At 43.9% G+C, this 21762-nt stretch overlaps 1 long non-coding RNA gene across 1 annotated transcript in view; it reads left to right on the forward strand.

Moving 5' to 3' along the window:
* LOC138581960 (uncharacterized) overlaps positions 1–21762 on the forward strand; it is a 126557-nt gene that overhangs the window by 73190 nt on the left and 31605 nt on the right. The window contains exon 2 of the long non-coding RNA XR_011304905.1: positions 7952–8050. This is a non-coding gene — a long non-coding RNA (uncharacterized lncRNA). The remainder of the gene's footprint in view (positions 1–7951; positions 8051–21762) is intronic.

Here is a 21762-nt window from a genome sequence, read left to right on the forward strand (position 1 = left end):
CTAGAGACTTATGAATTTTAAGAAGAATGTAGAGCTTTGGAACAGTGGGATCCATAGATAGTAAGAAATCATGTTCCTGTTTACAGATCATTCTCTGGATAATGCTTTACTGACCTTGGTGTTGATCAGTGTTAATAGGCAGCGCTTAGTCAAGTCTTCCAACATCTCTTCGTAGAAGTTTGTGTTGTCCAGTTGTCGGTTACACACGTTAATATAAACTTGTCAGCCAAGCATTATGATGGCTCCACCTTTATCAGCCTTGCGTAATATAATATTGGCATTATTGGACCAACTCTTAATGGTGAAGCACTCTGAATTACATACAATTTGGAATAGTTTACGCTTATTTGACTCCCCCAACTTCTGTAAGTCATGCCAACTCTTTTAGCAAAAACTATATCCTCTGGGGAATTGCTTGTTGGCGGGGGAAGGTGCGGGGGGCAGAAAGAACGGTTATGTGACCCACTTTCGTTCCATTGTTTGTCATAATCTTTATGGTAAAAAAAACTGCTGGTGATGGATCTTATGCAACAACTGTTGGATCTGTACTCGTATTCTGAATTGACGGTAATGTACTGTAGGGACAAAACTGAAACCCTTAGTTATCAACTCCATTTCATCTTTGTTAGGTAGGTGTTTTGAAAGGTTGACTAATACATTTGTTGACTGCGCGTTTGTCTCGGAGCATAATCTCAATCGTTGTGTGGCACTCCTTGCTCTAAAAAGAAAAGCTGCTGTTGCTGAGATGGTGGCTGACCCTGGCCGCCTTGATTTGGTGGCCCAGTATTCCTTCTGTTTACCAGATTGCATCCACCTCTTCCCTGGTAATGACCACGATGCCTCAAGCCTTTGGCAAATCTCACTGTTTGTTATCTATTAGTCATTCCCTGTGGATTACTGAAAGGGTCATACATATCCCTTGTGTATTTGAAGGCTTTTTCGTGTGCAAGTTCGTGTGCAAGTTTAGGAGTTCTTGTTTCATCGTAGTGATGCAACCTTTAGTGCAAAACTCTCTGAATTCTGCAATGTCCTTCTTCCAATCTCTTCTTGAGTGTCTAACCCATGACCGCTAGCCTACCTCTGGGCCTACCGTGCACTTAAGGGCTGTTTCTGGAACCCTGCAGTCCCCTGCCCAGTTGCACCTACCCAGAGCCATGCTGCCCTTGCTGCACGCACTTGGAGCAATGCGGCCCTGATTACACTTCCCTCCCTCACCCCCTGCACTTCCCTCCCTCACCCCCCTGCACTTCCCTCCCCCCTGCAGTGCCCTCCCTCACCTCCCCTGTACTTCCCTCCCCCCCCCTGCACGATCTGAATGACACAATGCCTAGTAAGATGGTTTGTATTGTCCCCCCTCTGTCTTTACTCCCTTGTCTTGTCGCCTAGAAACACTTGGGTACAGGTGCCTTATAAATAACAATCATATCAGAATGCAGCTACCCAAATCCAATTGACCTTGCTGCACACATTATACTGATCACACACAAACATTGCACCACGCCTAGCACTAGAATGCAGCTAAACGCCACTTGATCTGTCCAGGTGCACCCAAGCATTATTTACTCACTACTATTCTCCACTGATCTGGACTACGGTCCCAGAGGGCGTTCATCCCACATCACTTTGGAATTATACCAATGGTAAAAGGCGCTATACAAAATGCTCAATAACATAACCTAACCTGTGCTGGGAGTACTCCACCCTGCACTCTCAACACTGTGGTGTATTTCTTTGTAGTCTCCTCATACTCTCCATTTGCAATATACTTCCTTTTAGTTTTTCGTTCCCGCTGTTCTTTTGGGTTCAGCGTTCAAGTTGGTGTAATCCTATGTATTTTTCCTTTGCCTTTTTATTGTCGTCGCACACCTGAAAGGGACCAATAGTTTTAGTTTAGACCTAGGTTAAACCACACCCCTTTCTTGAGTGCATTTCTATTTCCTATGTCATTGCATACCTTATTCTCAAAATCTAAGTTACTGTGCATCCCTGTTTATCTAACGCTGTCATTCTGTACCTGTTCTCCAGTTTGAGGTGTTTGCCTGACTAGTCAACTAATAGTTCCTTGCACAATGTCACTTTTGTGTTCTTTGTTGTGATTTGTCATTTGTTGGTGACTTCTTCGGCTAGTACACAGTCTCCCACTTGCTCAGCAAGCACCTTCTCTTGTGTTTCTAGGTGCTGAAATCTTTCTTGATCCCTAAAGTCATCTCTGTAGTCTAGGCCTATATTCATTTGATTCAAATTGCCCTGCCCTGTTCTGGTTATCATAGTTCCCGCCAGGCGACTGAACATTGCTAGTGTTTCCCCTGAAATCCTGTGATCGGGGGGAGGGGATGGGATGTACGCAGCATTGTTCTGTCTGACCCCCTTGTGACTAGGAGTGTTGGCTATATGTCGCATGTCTTTCATTCGGTTGATATTGTTATCTACATATCTTGGTTCCATTTGATTACTGTTGATGACAGTGTGTCCGTGAGCAGTGTCAGTCACCATGGACAGTTTGAAACCGCATTTTTGGCCAATCTAGGATTCAAGTGTAAGGTTTACTCTTGCAGAGTTCCTAAACCCATTCTTTGTTGATCTGTCAATTGTATAGAACTTTTCAAGGGCCATTTTTTTGATGCGCTAGTCCGGACAATCGCGGGGTCCATGGATGGTTCCTCTGAAGGGACCCGCTTATTACTTTTAGTCATTTTCAATCTGGCTATCCAGGAGAGAACACCTGTTTGCAGCTCCTGAGTTCCTGCTTGGACTTACCTGCAAAATGGCATCTGTCATGGCCATTCCTCCTCCCCAACCACCACCACCACCACCACAACAACAACCTGGAGGGCCTGGAGAGGGGTGGTAGGAACAGGAGCAGAGATATAGAAGAGGTTGAGGATGAAGAGCAAGACCTGTGTCATTGTCGTAGGATTAAACATACTTTGAGCTCCTAATGCCTGATATGGTCCATGAGGCGATTGACATGGGGTGCAATTTGATTCTGCGACACTACTGAAAGCTTACCAACCGACTTTCTTTTTTTCCCTCCTTTTTTCTCCCTAAATACCTTGGGCTTACATAAGTGTATGTGTCCTTAGGGTTGGTAGACTGAAACACTGGCACTCGTGACATTACATTACCAGCCTAGGCCCCTCCTTGCAATGTAATTCCTTCTGACTTTGAGACATGTAATTTCTTGGCTTTCCTGTCTTCAATACCATATTCTGAATTTCTGCAACTTTAGGGCCAACTCTTTTTCTTTATTTTACAGCTTCCCATACCTTAATGACCGAATCTAGAATCCAATTAATACTTTTTTCATTCGAGAATTCATGTGCTAACTAAGCTACACTTGGTCGATTGAGGCCATAAGAAATGTATTTTTGAAATCGATTGAATGAAGGTCGCAGCCTACATAAAAGCGTAAAATGCTCTCCTTTTTGTTTTTAGAAATTGCCTAGGGGATATGTCCGGGCCGGCTGACAATGCATAATTCATTCACTTTGCTTCCAGCATTGATTTTTATGGTGAATAATACTTCCTCGCCTCTTGTTGGTACTGTTACCACAATACAATATGCTGATTCGTTAAACTGTACAAAAACCCAGGAAGTACTACTCCTTTGGGACATTTGTATGACCTGATCAAAATGTTCAATTGAAGCATCAGAATCCTTTGTAAATTGCCTTCTAATCTCTTCGTGACTTCATAACCTTAAGGGGGTCTATGTATACTTCATTTTCCTTTGAAGGCCCACAGCTGTGAAATCTGTCAAGGACCTCTCACCTTTTCACAATCCCCACAGTTATGCAACTTCATATTTAGCTGGACATCATTATACATCTCTTTCCCTCTGTAAAATCCTCTCCTTTTGACTTGGAGCCCCGCCACCTCTCTGTCAGCCTGAGATACTTCATATTCTTTTCCCGCTGATCCTGGCATCCATGCTGCTGTTGGTTCTGCTCCCAGGGCCTGGAACATATTTTGCAGCTCATTCTAATGTGAAATTGTTCCTCTTAGATCTGTTTTGTGATTTTTTTTTTTTTTTCTTTTTTTTTTAAATTCTCTTGTGCTTTTAAAACCTCTCATCCCGGTTCCCACCAAGCATCTCCGAATACAAACAGAATCTAAGGAACGCACTCCACAGCATACTATAAGACATAATGAGAGATAGCCACAAGAGGACTCTAAATACTGAACACACACACAGACAGATCAAGGCGGAAACACTTAGATGACTCATCCATAGCTTCCCGGCCCTGTACCACACCTTAAGTTCCAGCAGACAAATTCACATAGCCAGTAGGGAAAGAGGACACCACAACTTGTGCTCCGACACCCAAAGAGGAGAATAGACGCACCAATCTCACTATACATAGTTCATTAGAATACAAGAGGGAGTGCACAGCGCTAAAACCCTCTACAGCCAGACGGTCAAGAAAGGATAGCAGCAACTAATCGCATCGGTACTAATCTAATTTAAACCAAACAAGTTGTGCCAACCAGGATCCTCCCACCACTAAGCATATTTAAATCTCTGCATACCTTACTCGCACGAGAATTCAAACAACCTACTCTCGCCCAGCAAACCGCACACACTTCACCACACTGCATCAACAACAAACTAACACATAAACCACCACCAGCACACGTGGTTGTGCCCCGGTCCAATACGAACACCAAAGCACAGCGCACGGTGTACACCAAGCTGAAGCCGCCAACAGCACACCACCTCTCCTACTCCCTCTTCTCCCGGCTAACCAAACGCCCCACCCCTTCATGTTTGCAGATCCGCCAGAGTGCCTGGGGACCACCTCCGTTGGTGACGGTGAGCGACATAAATACCTTAACATTTAATATAGATCAGCATTGTTTTTCCTTTATGGCTCCGAAAATCTGATACCCTGTGCAGAATGAACGACATTTTTTCACCCAACCGAATTATACTGTTTCACTGGAACTTATCACAGTCACATAGCCTAACTAAACACGAGTGCAACACTGTGCCCTCTGCAAACAATGCATCAGGCGTTTCCTTTTCAATCTCTGAAATTAACGCTCGTGTCTAAAATTCATAGTATCTGACAACCACGTTCCTAGAGAAAAGAATTTAGAATCTGGGTAGTCGCCCACATTTTGCACGCTAACCTCAGACAGGTCGCTCCTTGTCTGTGTAACTCACAATTCCTAAAAACCATAATGTCCTTTTATCTTTAGAGTTCACTTCGAGTAGAGCACACTGTTGACGCTACAATGCCACATCTGGCTGGTGCACTAATTTAAACGTCCCTGGCATCACCACCAAATATATAGGTAGAAATTATTTCACCTTGAAAGTTCAGCCACGCAGAACCAGACCTGGTAGTGTGTTTACTCCTGAACGCAAAAGGGAGAGGCTCTAGACAAAATAAAAACCACTGCACACTTTCCAGTTACGCGCATATATAGGTAATCGTCAGCTTATATAGGTGATCAGCTTTTATCAGGCAATCTTGTTCTCTCACTTCTTGTACATGGGCCCTAACGCATGAAAAAAGCAAATATAAAACACACGTGGAACGATATTCACAGCACATATGATTTGTCAGAGCTCTAAGTGACCTCCCCCAGCATTCATTTGTGATTGCAGCGATATAAAAAACATTTGGGTTACGATTAGCACAATCTGCTAATAATGTTGCGCTTCATTTCTACCCTTTTCTTGCCTTCCCTCCTGTTTCTACACAAAGGTGTTCCTTTCAAGGCTCTATCTTGCGTCTTTTTCATTTACCTGTGCACTCTGAATCTTTCCTTCATGCAGCACTGCTTGCTCGAGTGTCTGAACCAAACTATGTTCATCCACCGGTGGTTATGCAACTATTTTCCTTGCCTAAGTGAAACTAACCCACTCTACTCGGCCCCCAATTCTGCTCATGGTCCATGATCCTTTTTAGTAGTAGGATCTGATAATATTATTACTGAGGGCGATATTGGCCTCGATTGTTGGCCTGGGTCACTGGCCATGGCCTTTCACCCTACTGGGTAGTGGACACTGCCAATGACTGTGGCCATGGCCAGTGGCACAATGTCACTTTGCCCATTTGTTTGCAGTGTGGATAGTGCACACAGCCAAAGAGCATTGGTTGGTTTCTGGTTAGTTGCTATACAGGGGTATATGAGTCATGGTGGTATGTCATGACCTCTTTCCTTCAGTCTTTCTTAGTATTTGGTGCAAAACAATCAGTGGCTGCAGTCAAAGTCCATGGCCAGTGTACCCTGGAGAAGATCTAATCTAACAAAACTCTTGCGATTCTGTGAACAAACTAAGTTAAGACTGAGGAGCTCCAATTCCTCAACTAACCTGGACATTTGATGAATGTGAAGTGACAACCATCTTGACTCAGATCATGTTAACTCTATATTAACTAAAGTTTGTTTTTTCATATATATATATATATATATATATATATATTAGCTGTCCCCGGCCTTGCGTTGCTGTGGCTCAGTACGGTTTAATTGGAAAAGAAAAAAAAGAGAGAGCACATGTTTCTACTTTCACAATGCTTGTGTGTATACAATAGTTTTTGTTGTTCCATTGTCTGTTCAGATATCGAGATTGTCTTGTATGCCGACTGTAGAACAAGCAACATATAATTGTCCATGTGAGAAGCAATCCGTGTCTAGATCTAAACCCCACAATTATAATGATTGGCCTTGAGCTTTGTTGATGGTGATTGCAAACGCAAGTTGGCATGAATTGAGCTGTTAAAATTTCTGCGCCGAACAATGTCATTTGGAAGCATGAGTTGTATTTCCTGATGTTAGATAGGAAATGCTTTGATTCAGCATTATATCAAGCAAGCAAAGTTTTTAATGGCTCTGGTAGTTCTCCAAGTTGAGGCAGTTTAATTTTCCTGCCGGCGCAACACGTTCCTTTTTGTTTCTTGTTTCTCCATTAAATTTCAGAGCCTTGCAATAAGGGCACACTTCAGTCATGGTGCCGATGAGAACATGCCGGCTCAAACTATAATCTTCTGCTGGGTTGTACCGAATGCAAGGTGATTATAATCGCATGATTGCTGAGCATGGAGTCGTGTTTGACGCTGATCTGTTGTTTCTCGTTAACGTCTTTCAGCCACTCTAACTGAATAAAACATAACACTGTATGAAAACACCAAGTGTGTACCTCACAATCATTACAAGATTGGGAACTTGTGAGGTCAGCTAAATTAGAAAGCGCACAGGCTCACATAGGAAAAAACAAAACCCCTAAATTTAGGTAATGCATACATACAGCCGGAGGTGAAGAGACCGGGGTGGGGAGGGCAAAGAGTCCGGTCATGCAGGGCCCTGGGTTATGTGCAGAGAGGTGGCCCCGCTCAAGGAGCGTAAGCTGAAGTGCCGTAATGTTGATCCAGTGCAGCGGCCTGGAGACAAGTGCAACAGACTGGCGGGTGGGGGGCCTGGGACCTGTAGGCGAATCACCCAACCAGTCAGGAAAACATAACAGAGTTAGGGAGGAGAATGAGGGTGGATTGAAGAGAAAGGAGAAGGAGAAAGAGGAAGAGAAAAGGAAGGTCTTGAGTTACTGTCCTATATTCATCTTGCTTTTGATTAGCCTAATCTTCTCACACTGTTGGGCATAGACACATTTTATAAGATGAGTCTGTCACACCCTCTCCTTAGTCTTTCCTTTCAAATGATATCCTATTGTCTTTTCTCTTTGCTTCCTGTATCTCTGTTACGTTTGTTTCCCTTTCAAGCAAACTATTTTCCTTGTTCCCACTCTCGGTCATCTATACTGTTCTTTCAATCCAAAACCCGCCCATTTATGATTACAATAAGTAGAAGGGCATGCCTTTGCAAGGATGTGTGCCACATTAGGCAAAATGCCACTTTGCAACATAGCCACTTCAGATACTTATCGGGCACATCTTATCCCATAATTTGGTCATGCTGTTCATATTTTGTCTCCTCCAATCCACAGTCAATCTCTTCAGAAAAGCAGCCACCATATCAACAATGGACTCCAAAGAATCCTCCTACAGCAGTGGGTGCGAGATGACCCCTTGCTCTAGTTTACAAGGTGAGCAATTTCCTATTCTGTTTAAATTATATATGGTAAGACTGGTTACTGCTGAGGTATACCCACTTGGTGCATTGCAATTTTCAAACCTTACGAGAGTTCAAAAGTCGGAAACAAATGTTTTATAATAGCAGAGATGTGATGCCTTGAAATAATATCAAAACCGCATGTAATGCTTGTTTTTATATACAAGAGCTCTGGAGCAACTGCATGTCTGTATGATTGAATTACTTTTACTGCAAACTGGACCTAAACTTGTTCATTGAGGACCTTACTTTGCAGCCTGAATATCCATATTTGTATTTTGCTTTCTCCAAAAGCTGAATTCCCATGTATTGCATTGTACTGCCATTAATCTGTAAATAGTCAGATGTTTTTAATTAGTCAATGTTGGTACTTTGAATTTGTTAATGGATAAACATTTAACTCCACAGTAAGGAAGCAAAGTTAAACTTGCAATATCTTATGCGGGTGTGGTTATATCACTTTCTTTTGTAATCCTCAGACAGGATTTAAAAACCAAGGAACATTTACACTTTAAGTTTTTTTTTCTGAAAGCTTACGCTGACCTCTTTGTGGATTTGCTTAACATTCTGTAAGCGAGCTTCAAAGATGCTTGTCTAGAAATGAGGCCCACTCTTGCAGTATTATCTCTGGAATAATTCCACCTGATCAGTAGCAGTAATGTGAGTTGTATCACCCCTACCTCCAGAGTCTTCCCTCCACCCTCAGCAGGGGCTGTTGGGAGTAGGGGTAGGAAAATATATGTACCAGTCACTGCAAAAGTAAAGGGAGCAGGCAAAGTCCCCTGCGGTGTGTGGCTGCTCTCTATTGCCAACACATGAGAGATTTACCAATGTCACGTAATTTTTATTGATAGTCCACGCTCACACCATTCAGTAACGCTTCATTTGTGTATTAAGACATGTACCATATATAACATAACATATATAACATATCAATACACATTTCAAATAGATGTCCCACACTTAATATTCATGTTCAAATGCACACATACAAAAAGTATTCATTTAATTATGATCCTTTTGATAAAGTAACTGCCATAATTGTCGTCACTATACACTACACTTAAAATGCACAGTTATTAATGAAAAGGCTGAAATCATTGTCTTTTGCATCTACTTTAAATCAAGACTAAGACTGATCAACCCTCTCCAAGAAATCATAGTCCCCTTGTAAACCAACCATCTGCCTCAACAGGTTGTGATGGGTAACCTCACAAATCATGCTAGGCAATATAGCGCCTGCATCAACAAATCATAGGCAACCTCATAGAAGCATCTGCTTCAATCAATGCCTCAATGCCGTTTTATGAAGGGCAGAAAACCCACCCCATACTAACTGTAGACGATGGAGAGAGGCAGGCTGCGGGATTGAATGCCTGGAAAAATTCAAGGTAAAAAGGAAATCCTGAAAAAAAAAAAACTGGGGGAAAACGCCTCCTATTACTGCACCATAAACCTTTCATCAAGAATAAATGCTTCAAAAAGAATTATATGGGTGGAGGGGGAAGATGGGGGGGGGGGGACTTACAAAGATCTTTCCCAAAGCAGCAAAAAAAGAATTAAAGTACGGATGCATTCCTTTTTAAAATAGCCGGAATACAGCTTGGGGCTTCCTAAATCTATTAAACGAATTAGAAGGGAGTATCTGGAAAGCCTCACTGCTTTCTCTCCTTCCAGCCATCTGCCTCCTGGTCTTCCTGCTTCGCCACCCAAAACAGCTCCGTGCAGTGACTGAGCTTAAGCTATTCATACCTTGTTTTTTCGTCCCTATTTCACGCCTACAATCACCAAAATGGGTCCTGCACTGAAAATCGTTCTAAACAAAAATATCAAGGACACGAGCATCATTCGCCATTTGCCATTTTTCCAACAAAAGCATTCAGTGGACAACCCCTTTCTTGTAAAAATTGTTGCCAAGGACCACTTTCGTCATTCAGCACTAAGCATTTTTCCAAGAAGTGTCAGTGGGCTACATAATCCTATTTAAAACTACAGAATACCACCACAGAAAGTACAGCCTTTGTTCGGTGTTTGCAGTTATCTATGTTTTATACCTTGCTCAAGGCCGTTGGCGTGCTGCTTGGACTATTGAATACATCTTATTGTACTGTACATTAGTATTGCAACATGATAAAGCAAATCTTGCGCCCTGCATTTCACTAAATAGGAAAGTGTTTTCATTGCACTGTGCATTTAGCAGGAGACCTGGTCTGCGGCTTAGGCCACATGCCATTTTAAGCATGGCTAATATGTGCAGACATGTCACCTCCCCATGAGACATAGAACAGGCCGAAGAGGCATCAAAGGTATCATGGAAATAAGAGTAAAGAGACAAGAGAACATGTAAAACATGGCAGAATACTGATTTGCTAAAATGTATTCACTCAGAATCTTCACTAGTTACTACATATTGAAACATAAGCATTTCTTTTTGAGAAGAGCCCGCTGCAGCAGGTACTGATCGGCAGACAACCTTCGGGTGCTAACAGTCGCTGGTGAATGAGATGGGTAGATGTTTGCCACAAGAAAAGTTCCAAACAGTTTTCTTATTTTATTCAGGATGCGGTTTTGGTGCTTTGACAAGTTCACTGCTACTTGTCACGACGAAGTAGAACTGATCGGGATGAACCCAGCTACAAGGATATAGAGCACAGGTGTGATCCCTGTGCCTAAGTTTACAAAGAAGTTCTTTAAATAGATTGAAGAAAGCAACTGTATGTGTCCGCCAGTAGATGGAGCTCAGGGAGGACCTCTCATTTGTTGTATTAGAGCTTTTCAACCGGGCATGAATCTCCTTTGGCCATTCTGCTATTGTTCCAGTAGGTCTTTGGCTGACGGCAGTTCTGTTTGATGCTTCTATGAAAGTCTCTGTGATTCTAATGCAGTGCATTTTCATATCCAGGACATATGCCTGTCTCCTTGTTAGTTGCTTCACTTCAGGCCAGTCCAATTGCATAAGCTCAATCTTCACTGGTGGGTGTAGAATAGAACTGCAACAGTTCACCAGGTTTAAGATGGTGGTCAAGCTGGCAATCTCCACAGCACACCACACCATGAAGCACTGAACTGCACAATGAAGGGTCCTTTAGGTAATAGTAGAGCTTTGCTCCTGAAGGTTCCCCTTCAAATTGGGCTCGGCATGCACTTGGTTGTACTTGAATTCTGCTCACATGGGCTGATATGATGAATGTCCTGTCGTGTGTTCCCACACAGTTCCTCAGGCAATACAGTTGTACTGTAGAGCCCTCACGATTCAAGCAGGCATGCGTGTAGGTCACCTCGTAGAGTTTGTATCTACTGATCTACTTGATGCACGGTACCCGCGGACTGCAGTTCTTCACACCATAGAGGTATTTATAATGCCACAGGACTATTGAGGATCCCATCTGTGTCCATGACATTCGGTCTTTGTCAAACACCGATATTCTGTAGAATGTTTTCTTGAGTATACTCGGCAAAGTGTAGATGGACTCTGAAAGAGTCTGCCTCTGAGCTTGTTTGGATAGATTAAGTTCTAGCTGCTCTGGCCATGCTTTGATCGATTAGGCTGGGACACCTGTAGAGTGTCCAGGAAGTCTATAATCTTCAGAATTTCAACAATTGTTTGTTCATGCTGTGGAGCTTCCAGGTCCTCTTTGATGATATGCACCATATCCACTACCAAATCTCGTCAGCTTGTAGATTACCTGCAGCAAACCAATGAAGTGATCAGCTGCGAAATGGGCCATCTCGATTGGGGGGGGGGGGGTATGGCCAGTCCTTGGATTTTTCGGACATTTTTCTTCCAGGTAGGTTCAGTTTCTTTGCCTCCCTTTTGGCCGCAGCCTTTTCTAGGTGCCTATCCTGTCTAGGATTGCTGACCAATTACCGGACCTTCCCCATATACCTATTACACTAACCACCCCACGTAAAGGTTCTTACTTTGCCATTAGTTGACATGCTCTGCCTACAGAATTAGCATACATTTGAAGTATTTTTGAAGCCCAAGCTGTGCAAGGCCCTTTGCTTCAACCTTTGTGGCATTTACGACCTTCATTGCCTCAAGATTCCAGTCTTTTGGAATGCCTGAGGCATTTGAAATATGTTCATATTTACCTTCCTTTATTGCTTTGTTAGGCTGTCATGAGGTTTTTAAAGAGGATTTGCAGTCACACAAAACTAATCCACACTGTAGTAGTGCTCTGGTTCCGGTTGTCTAACGAAGGAAGGAACCCGCTAATGTGACTGCCTCACAGCAAACAAAATTGCGCCAACTGGTTTTTGAGTTTAAACGAGAAGAAACAAAAGATCAATCACTTTTTGTGAATCAATTTTAATCCTACGAGTCAAATGTTCTCACAGTTTTGCATTGGAAACTTCCAATTTGTTCTCTCCACACGTTTCACCACTTTTTGTAGTGGCTCATCAGGAGAGCTTTCTACAAAACTGTGTATAAATCAATAATGGTATCAACTATATTTTTTAGCATCATTCGGTTATTCAGCATATTTCAATTATCCTGAATTGTGGATGCTACTCACCCTATGATTCTGTTTCCTTTGCATAAGTATTCCATTCAATCATTGGTTTCTTCACATTTTCATTTTTTTCCAAAATTCTAAGTTTTTCAAAATGTTTTCGTAGCATAGGTCTTCAGGCAAACATAAAAGTGTACTCCAAAGAGAAATGTAAAATTAAAAGATTCTTGAGTGGGAGGATTATTTAATTCTTGAGATTCCATATGATGTGTTAAGATGGACTGTGGCTCTCATAGTTTGCCGCTGCTACCGGCAGGTTATTGTCAAACTTTGTTAACGGTGACCGATATCACCGGGATATTACAGGTGCTGGCAATGGCAGTAAGTTCCTATTCCATGGAGTTTGCCCCGATCTCCAGCACCGCTAGTACCGGCAATTCTCTGCTGGTAAGGGGCCTGAACTGACGGGTCAAGCCTGCCGGTAGTTTCATTCTCCTACCGGCAAACTCATGCTGGATCCAGTAGTACCAGCATTATTCCTAGCATTTATTCCAGACCAGCTTACTCCTAATTGAGGGCCTGTGACACTTGTTGAGTAACCTTCTCAGGAGGCAGTGCTGGGAGGACTGCTGTTCTTGAGCCTGTACATTTCAGTACCTTCACAAGAGGTCAGTAGTGCAGTCCAAGTGCTTTGGTTTTCTGTCATGAGTCTTCATGAATTTTCTCTAGGACACTTGCCCAGATTTCACGGTCAGTCAATGACTTTCGTCTTGATGCTGTGGTGCTTCTTCGCTATCGAAGGAGTCTCTTGGGAAGTTTGAGGAACAGCTGGTGAGAGATCTAACAAGAATTGTGTAAATCGGCCCTATATATTGGTGCGCCAAATACCAACTCCTAAGGAGTTTTACCCTGACATTGAGAAAGGCAAGGTAGATTATTTATGCTACACTGCACTATAGGAACGTAACATACGCCATTATCACCAGAAGAAAGGATGCATTTAGTAAAAGGCTTACCTTACTATCCTATTGGCTCTGAACTTAGCTTGTGGGCAAAGACTTCCAGAGTACAGCCCCAGCTTGACAGGGCCACTCTTAAAGCTTTGCCTGACAAGGCTGACCCATTGCTAGCTTGGAGTGAATTTGGTGCTGTTAGTTAAGGACAGCAAACCCTTTATGATCTCTTTACAATATGCTTTCTTCTGACGAATAAGCCAAGTGAAACTAGTGCACAAGTCCACCATGACTACATATATTTGTACTTGTTGACTGGTGTTGGTGGATCTATGTGGTCCACCGATCAAGGTCCATGCATTCAAAAAGCACTGTTGCTTTTGTTAGTGTGCCTACTGGTGGCTTGCAGGAATTGCCACCTGTTGTCTATAACAAATGGGGCAATTTACTGTTGTACCTCTTTACTAAGCCCGGGACACCAGTATCTATTCTGCAAGAGTCGTGTAGTAGCTGAAATCCCAAATTGGGTTGAGGCTACACTTGTATGTGCAGTGGAGATGGATGTTAATCTATCGTGCTTGTTCAGTTTTACCCTGTCGACCAGGCCTCCTTTAGATTTGGGTATAGTGACTATCACTGTGTTCTCTTTTACAGTATAGCTGTAAGTTGGGAAGCCATGATGGGTATAAATTAGTTTTCAAAAATGGATTAGCAGAGATTGCTAATTAAAATGTTCTTGATTAGTAAACAAACCTATTTGATTAGCAATGTTGTACTAATATTTTTCTAATGCCACCAGAAGATACTTGTACCCTAGATATAAAATAAGTAACAATACAGCGGTTTTCTGTACCGCTGAGGTAAAACAGTAGGTGAGAGAAGCCAGGCCTTGCAAATTCTTTAAAATGTCACTATACCTGCAGGTCGAATAACTTACTTTGCCCACTCGACCGAAGAGAAATGCACTAGAACCATGGCAATCGATAACAATGTAAATGTGCTTTCTGTAAAATGGAGCATGTCACCACAAACCCACTTAAGTTTGCAACACTGCTGCCACTCAGAGGTCAGCCATGCACAGTGAAACTTTTTTATTTGACATGTACTGCAAATAAGGTTTAAAGAATTTTCAAACATCCCATCCAAATGGCACTAGCCCTTCTTAAAAACTACTTGACTATGCGATTGGGCAAAAATACTTTGAGCCCTGGGTGAGTCTGTCAAAGGTTAGCAGCATGAATGGACATCAATAAATATGATAAAAATGCTTTGAAAACAGCTTGCCCAGCTATTTCTACTGCAGGTGCTAATATATAATGCAATCTTAATCATGGAGCAAAGCAAGCTCTGTAGGCTTACTACAGTGTTTGGTAGTGAAGGAGATAGATATATAGATGTACAGACAAGATGAAAATATTGATCACTACTATCCGGAAACATCTGGTTAGCTATGCTTTCCTCTCATTCCCTGCTCCCACCTCCCACCCCTTCTACCAGCCCTGATTGGACATCACTACCCCAGCTGCACGGTGTAATCACCAGCTGCCTTAAGCTTGCAGGTCCACTCGCTCGAGCTACTGGTGAGTCTGATTTTTGGCAAAAAGACCCTCCAGGCCCTGTGCACACCTCTGCCCAATAAAAGATGAGCCCTACCGGGTCCAGGCACTGGGCTTCCTCCCCGGCAGCAGTGCTTTCCTCTCCTACTTCCCTGCTCCCGCCTCCCAGCCCTCCCACCAGCACTGATTGGCTAGATAGTCCCTCTTAGCTGACCTTCCCAGGGCAGCCCTCTGACCGGCAGCCCCTGCGGCTAAGGGCACCAAGGCAAAGGGCGGCTCCATCAGAAGCAGCTCCAGAAAGTGTCTGCAGGTGTCCAAAGGGGAAGCCAGTGGGCAGCCGTCAACCGGCAGCGACAAACAAGGTAAAGGTGGCCACGGTGGGTAGTAGAGCAATCCCTCTACTCTGTAAGCCTTGCCACATAACACACATACTTGCACTGTGATAGTACTGTGATATTGTGCCCTCGAAGATAGTACTGTGATTATTAGCCTCTTCCTTCTAGGATAGTACTGTGATTATTGGCTTATTCCTTAGGATAGTTGTTAGGCAGAATTATATGCAGTACCCTTTGGGAACACCACACACAATTAGGACTACAAGTGACAGTACAAATTCACCTTTGGTACAATCCTGTACTACACAGTAAAGTGGTAGCGATGGCTGAGCAGCCAGACCTATCTCGAGTAAGTGAGCAGTATCAATAGTTACACAATTACTGTGATTCAAACAAACACTGACTCAAGGTTTCTAAGTAAAAGAATATACATTTATTTACACATCAGTTGTAAAACATTTCACTAAAGTGAAGCAGTTAAAAAATCACACTCTTAATTCACTACACACCCAATAGATTATGGACAAGTTAGGCTCAAAATGAAGTGTGAGCAAAATGGCACTCCAGTAATTCAAAAAAGGGAGGGAAAGACAAAGTTATCAACAATGTGTAGCAGTACCAATAAGTAATAGGCAGGGCAATCTAGAAAAAGGAACTACAGTGACGAAATCAGTTCAATAGTCCCGGGCTAATGTTAATGGGTCAACATCTGTTGCTCAAGATCACACAGTTCAGGGTAGTTCGCAGTTAAGTCTTTGCCAAGAGTTCAGGACGAAGTTGGTTGGCAGAAAATTTAGCTTATAGAATGGAGGACAAGCCATCGGATTGGTGAAAGGTTTCACACACTTTCACCACGGCTGGACAAAACGAACAACCGGATTTGAAAAGTACCTTTAAATGGAGAGGAAGGCTGTAGCTGAGGCGGATGTCGCGGGTTCTGAAGCGACTGTCAGACTGACATGAAGTAGGAAGACAGGAGGGTCCTGCACTGCCCAGGGAAGAAACCAGCAGCAGAGCAAAGCAACGAATAAAAGGTGCACTCCTTAAAACGCAAGCAGGGTCCATTCCTCTTGGCTATCCGGTTCACTGTAGCTTGCACAGCAAATTCGACCAGAGAAGGGAGGCCTGGCGAGCAGTTTGGTAAACTAGTTGTTCCCACCGGTTCAAGGGGAGAAGATTCCTTGCAGATCTTCCCTGTCGTCGGAGTATGAAGATTCGGACCTGCAGCAGGGCTTCACCGGGAGGTTGTCGTGGTAGGGGTACTCTTCTGTCAGCTCCTCTTCGGTTCTCTCGATCCAGTGATGACTCTGCCTTTCCAGCCCCAGAGACCTGCTTTTTATGCAGTTTTTGCCCATTCACACAGCCTGGCTGTCAATCACACAGCAGGGTGGCAGTCGCCACAGCCAATCATATCAGAGTGTGACATGGGTCTCCAAGGATCCCGTGTGCAGGGAGTCCTAAACCCCTCGCTCGCATCCTGTCCCCTCCAGACATACAGATGCCTAAGGAGGGCTTCTGCGCAGAAGGACAGCAAACGAAGGAACCAAACCTGGTTTGGTATACAGAGTAAAACATGAGAAAGACTTTTACAAAAAGAAATGGTGACTAAACCCAGCCAGAACCGTATAAAAATGTATATGGTCTAGCGGGTTTAAGTTCGAGGCTACCAAGATAGCCTAAAACAATACCAGGGTTATTTAAGATAACCGCGGTAAGAAAAATAGGGTAGTTACCACTGCCATCAGTCAAGTCTTAATGAAAAGGGAGCAAACAATGCTCCAAGAGAAACAGACAAAAAGGGATAAGTATTTAAGATAGTTTGTACTGGGTCTGTGAGTTGTAAGAGACTAATAAAGTCAATGGTAACTTTACATGTTCTGGGAGACAGTTGTTCTGGGAGACAGTAGTCCGTCCCAGAAAATGGAGTCTGAGTTGGGAAGTCAAAAAGACAACCCTGTGTCACTGCACTTAAGGTGCGTTGTAACACACAGTAAAAAGATGATGCCTATGGAATGGGTGAGGCTCCACAGTCTATGAACACAAGAAAATGTTAAACACACATAGTAAAACACATGTAAGTAAGCGTGGGGAAAAAAGGCTCACGCTCTTGCCAGGTGAAAAAAATAAATCTCAGAAATCCAACAAAGCTGCTGAGGAACTCGGTAGGTAAGGGAAATTCGCCATTCTGGAGTATTCTCCCTACCAATATTTACACTGTGCCCTACCCTTAGAGTTTACCACACATTGACCTTATTCACATCTAGAATGCACCACTACAGAATATCTGAGATTATTGGCTCGTGCCCTCTAGGACAGTACTGTGATTATTAGTTTGCACCTTCTAGGAAAATACTGTGATTTTTTTTAGCCTGTACTCACAAGGGAAGTACTGTTTATTACAGGCTTGCTCCTGACCCGATTCCCATCTAGGAACCACCACTACAGAATAGTACTGCGATTATTAGCTTTGCCCTCTAGGAAAGCACTGTGATTATTGACTTGATCCTTAGGATACCACTGTGATTGTCAGACTGCGATCTACCCTCGGAGATTAGCACTCGCTGACCAGATTCACATCTGGAAAGCACTGAAAGGGGCCCCTTTCTATGGAAACAAGGCAAGTCACCACACACGATGGATACGCCAGACACGTGCTTGTATTCCCAAAGCTAGGGTTTATTGCAAAGCAAATAGTCTCAGTTGGCCAACTCGGTCTCACGCCCCGCGACGTGTATCTCTAGACCTCGAGGGATGCAAGAGAGCGAATTACGTACATCAGTTACATATATACAAAATGCATATCATACAATCAGCTGTGACATGTTTAACACCCCACTTTATTGGGTTTCTTTGAACTCGGTTTGATGATGGACACTTTCGACGAATATGACACCTTCAAATATCCTAGTAACAATATGCAACTTTGCAAGTGCGGAGACCTCTTTCCTTGTTGAACAGAACACAGTGCTTCTGTTTGGAAGCAAGCTACATACAGGGGAAGAGTCGCATTCCAGACCTTGCTATCTATGAGGTGCTATTCGTGTCCTGGGAGCCAACACGCTCTACAGGGCTCGGTAAAGGGGGGCCGTAAGAAGAGTATAATTCAAGCCTTTAGCTGCTTTATTCTAACATATTCTACCATATAACGAGACTGGCTGGCAGCTGTGAAATGATTAAATGCCATGCGGCTCTGCTTCAAGGCTACATTCGGGAGGGAGCCGAACATTCCTTCCCGGCGCTGACTACGTTGTGTTTCAACGAACGCTTATTAACCTTGCAGCCCTGCGGCCTTGTCCTTTCACGTTCAGACAACAATATTAACAGTCGAGCAGTGTAAGCAGAAAATGTGCTGTGAAGCAATTTGAACAGAAAGCAATGAGCAATTGTTAGAAAACAACATGGCGATCCTTGTTACATCAAAATGGCCGTTCATTGGTAAACTCGGAAACCTGTATTTCTATTGTTTCGTATAATAGACAAAAAATCAGGATGAAGAGATCCGACAGGAAACAGAAACCTTCTCTGTGTGTGTCAACACAGGAAGTTTCGGGTGACTAGACAATTTATTTTACAGTTCTTTTGATAAGCAAGAAAGGTACATGAAATATAAACGGACAAGGTCGGTGATGGATAGTAGTAACACAGATAGGTGTCGGCCTCAGAATTATTGAGGTCAAAACTTCAATCGATGCACATTTCCCACAGTTGGAGGGGGTAGAACAACCCTATAAAGCAGGGAAACATGCGCCTGAGACTTGCATAGGTCCAAGGCATAGCTTATACATGGTGCACACAACAATATTTACATATAACATACACGAGAGGGGTGGTATAGTTGTGTCACAAGGATCGACACAGGGTGTGTTTCGGCCAAAAAAAGGGGGCTTGATAAGCGCCTGTCTTTGTGCTGGCCTTCGTCAGGAGAGGCACCTGTGGCGGTGCTGTCCGTTGTATCTGTGGATTTAAACAGACCTGTGAGGATCTCGGGTATAGATTGACTAAGTACTAAAAGTATTCAATACAGGCAAAGTAGTGCCAAGGCGATACATCATGTGGTGGATCTGGAGAACTGCTTACCTACTGCTGTGGTAGCAGAAGGTTACTGTTTAGGAAATCCTTAGAAGATGCAGGATTGCCAGTGCATAACTGGCACTTGGTGAGTCGGCTGTCGTTTTGTACAGGCCGATGTTTCTCAGGGTCCCGTGCGACTGGTATAGGCCAGGACTGATCCCATATCTGAGAGGGGACAGAAAATAAGGGGTAATGGATCCCGAACTGAGCGTGATGGACAGAATACCGGTGGTGATGGTGGTCCAAAAGTGCTCATAGGTGCTGGGAAAGGCACGCCTACTGATTGTAGTGGGGGCCGTGTCCTTGAGGTATTAAGTGCACTATCAGTGCTGTTGTGTCCAAGATGGAATTCGGTGCGTGATGGGTGGCCGAGATCAGTAGGTTGCTGAAGAACTTCCAGGGTGACAATGGTGCTCACGTGGGAGTAAAAAACCCAAGGGTCTCACTGCCGGCCAGATGGTAGACACTGCATGTGCAAATGCCGTGCTGGGCAATCTAGTGCTATTGTGGGCTACGTGACGGTGCCTGGAATAAAAACGTTTATTAGAGTGAAGAGAACGTGGTGCATTAGTGTTGCGTTTAAAATTGCTGCCCAGTCCTCTTGCCGAGGGTGTGGAGCGAAAACGTAAAGTGCTCCTAACGGTAACTTACCGCAGTAATCTCGCAGGTGCTTAGCTGGACGAGGACCTCTGAACGCCGTGCTTGCTGTATGGAAGGCGGAGTGGTGGTGCCTAAAAGGCTATTCTAGGGCTTGCAAAGAGCCAATCGGGGGGTGCTGTGACACTGAGGCTAGACGCGGGAGCCAATCGCGTGGAGCTGGGCGTGATGTCCAATGGAGTGGAATGAAGCAAGGCCGCACAGGATGATGGGCAATGTAGTCCCTATAGGTCAAATCATGTTAGCGCAGCGCTGTGTGCTCCAAGCTGTGAGGTGGGGTCAACGTGTACCCGTCAAGTTTGGGCAGCATACTGGAGTGGTCAAGGAGTCTCCCACGGGGTCAAGGGCATGTGGCGCCCCTCTCGTGTTATTTACAATCAAAGACATATAGAGACCTTTATCAAAGAACAAACTGAGACAGAATCCACCCGGTCTACACAGCTCTAGTGCATTAAATAGTGGGACCTGCTGGCAGCAAGTGATGTTTGTCAGATCCTGACTGGCCCTGGTCCCTCGCCGTGTGGATGCAGACTCGCTGTGTTCATAGTGCTAGCGTATGGGCATGACGTGTTAATGGATGGTGGTAGATCTGCGGGGCCCCTCGTATGGGTGGGTGTCTGCGTAGTGACATGCTGGAGGTGTTTGTGTCTCAGAAATGTTTCCATTCGACGGTTATGTTTAAGCCGTTCCGTACTGAGCCCAATTTGTGAACCCATTTTTGCTCAAGTCTTGTGAGGGCCAAGTTTATGTCGCCTCCACGTCGTTGTGGCTGGAGTTGCTGGACCACCGTACAGGGGAATTGTTTGTGGTTATGTTCTTTCCTGATGAAATGTTCCACCAAGGGCTTGTCTTCAACTTGGTTCTTGATGCAGGACCTGTGCTCGTTAATTCTTTGTTTGATGGGTCTAATGGTTTTGCCTATGTATACCAAGTTACAGGGACACTTGATGGCGTAGATGACTAATCTACTTTCGCAATTCGTGTGGCTGTTTAATTTCCAGATTAATTTCCAGAGATTGTTGTGGGTGAATGTTTTGCTGTTTGTGGTGAATCGGCAGGCGACACATTCTCCACAGCTGAAGTGTCCCACTAGTAGAAGCAGGTTTGGTAGGTTCCAGGAACGTGTGTACCAAAGAGTGTCTTAAATTTTTGTTCTTTTTGAATGCGAACAAAGGTTTTTTTGGCTAGACTGCCGTCGTTTTTAATCAGATGCCAGTGCTTGTTAATAGTGTATTTTATGAGATTGCCGACAGGGTTGTACGTGGTGACACAGACAGTTCTGTTGATGGGATCTTTTTCTTTGGTGGTAAGACAGACCGAGCGGTCGGTATTGGCTGCTTTCTTTTTGGCGGTCCTGATTGATTTTCTGGGATAGCCCCTTTGTCCGAGACGTGTTTGTAGTTGTTGAGCATGGAGGTTGAATTTCTCTATGTCAGAGCAGTTCCTGTGTATGCGGAGGAATTGGCCATAGGGGAGATTGTACTTCAACCCTTGAAGGTGGTAACTTGTGAAATGAAGCAAGGTGTTTCTATCTGTTAGTTTTCTGAACAGTTCTGTTTTCAGCACTTCTCCGGACCGATAGATGTGTAGATCGAGGAAGTTGATGGCTTGGTAGTCCCACTCAATGGTGAATTTAATGTGGTTGTTCCGTGTGTTG

This window comes from Ambystoma mexicanum, chromosome 3q, assembly GCF_040938575.1.
Source record: "Ambystoma mexicanum isolate Mex_15411 chromosome 3q, UKY_AmexF1_1, whole genome shotgun sequence".
Lineage (NCBI taxonomy): Eukaryota > Metazoa > Chordata > Amphibia > Caudata > Ambystomatidae > Ambystoma > Ambystoma mexicanum.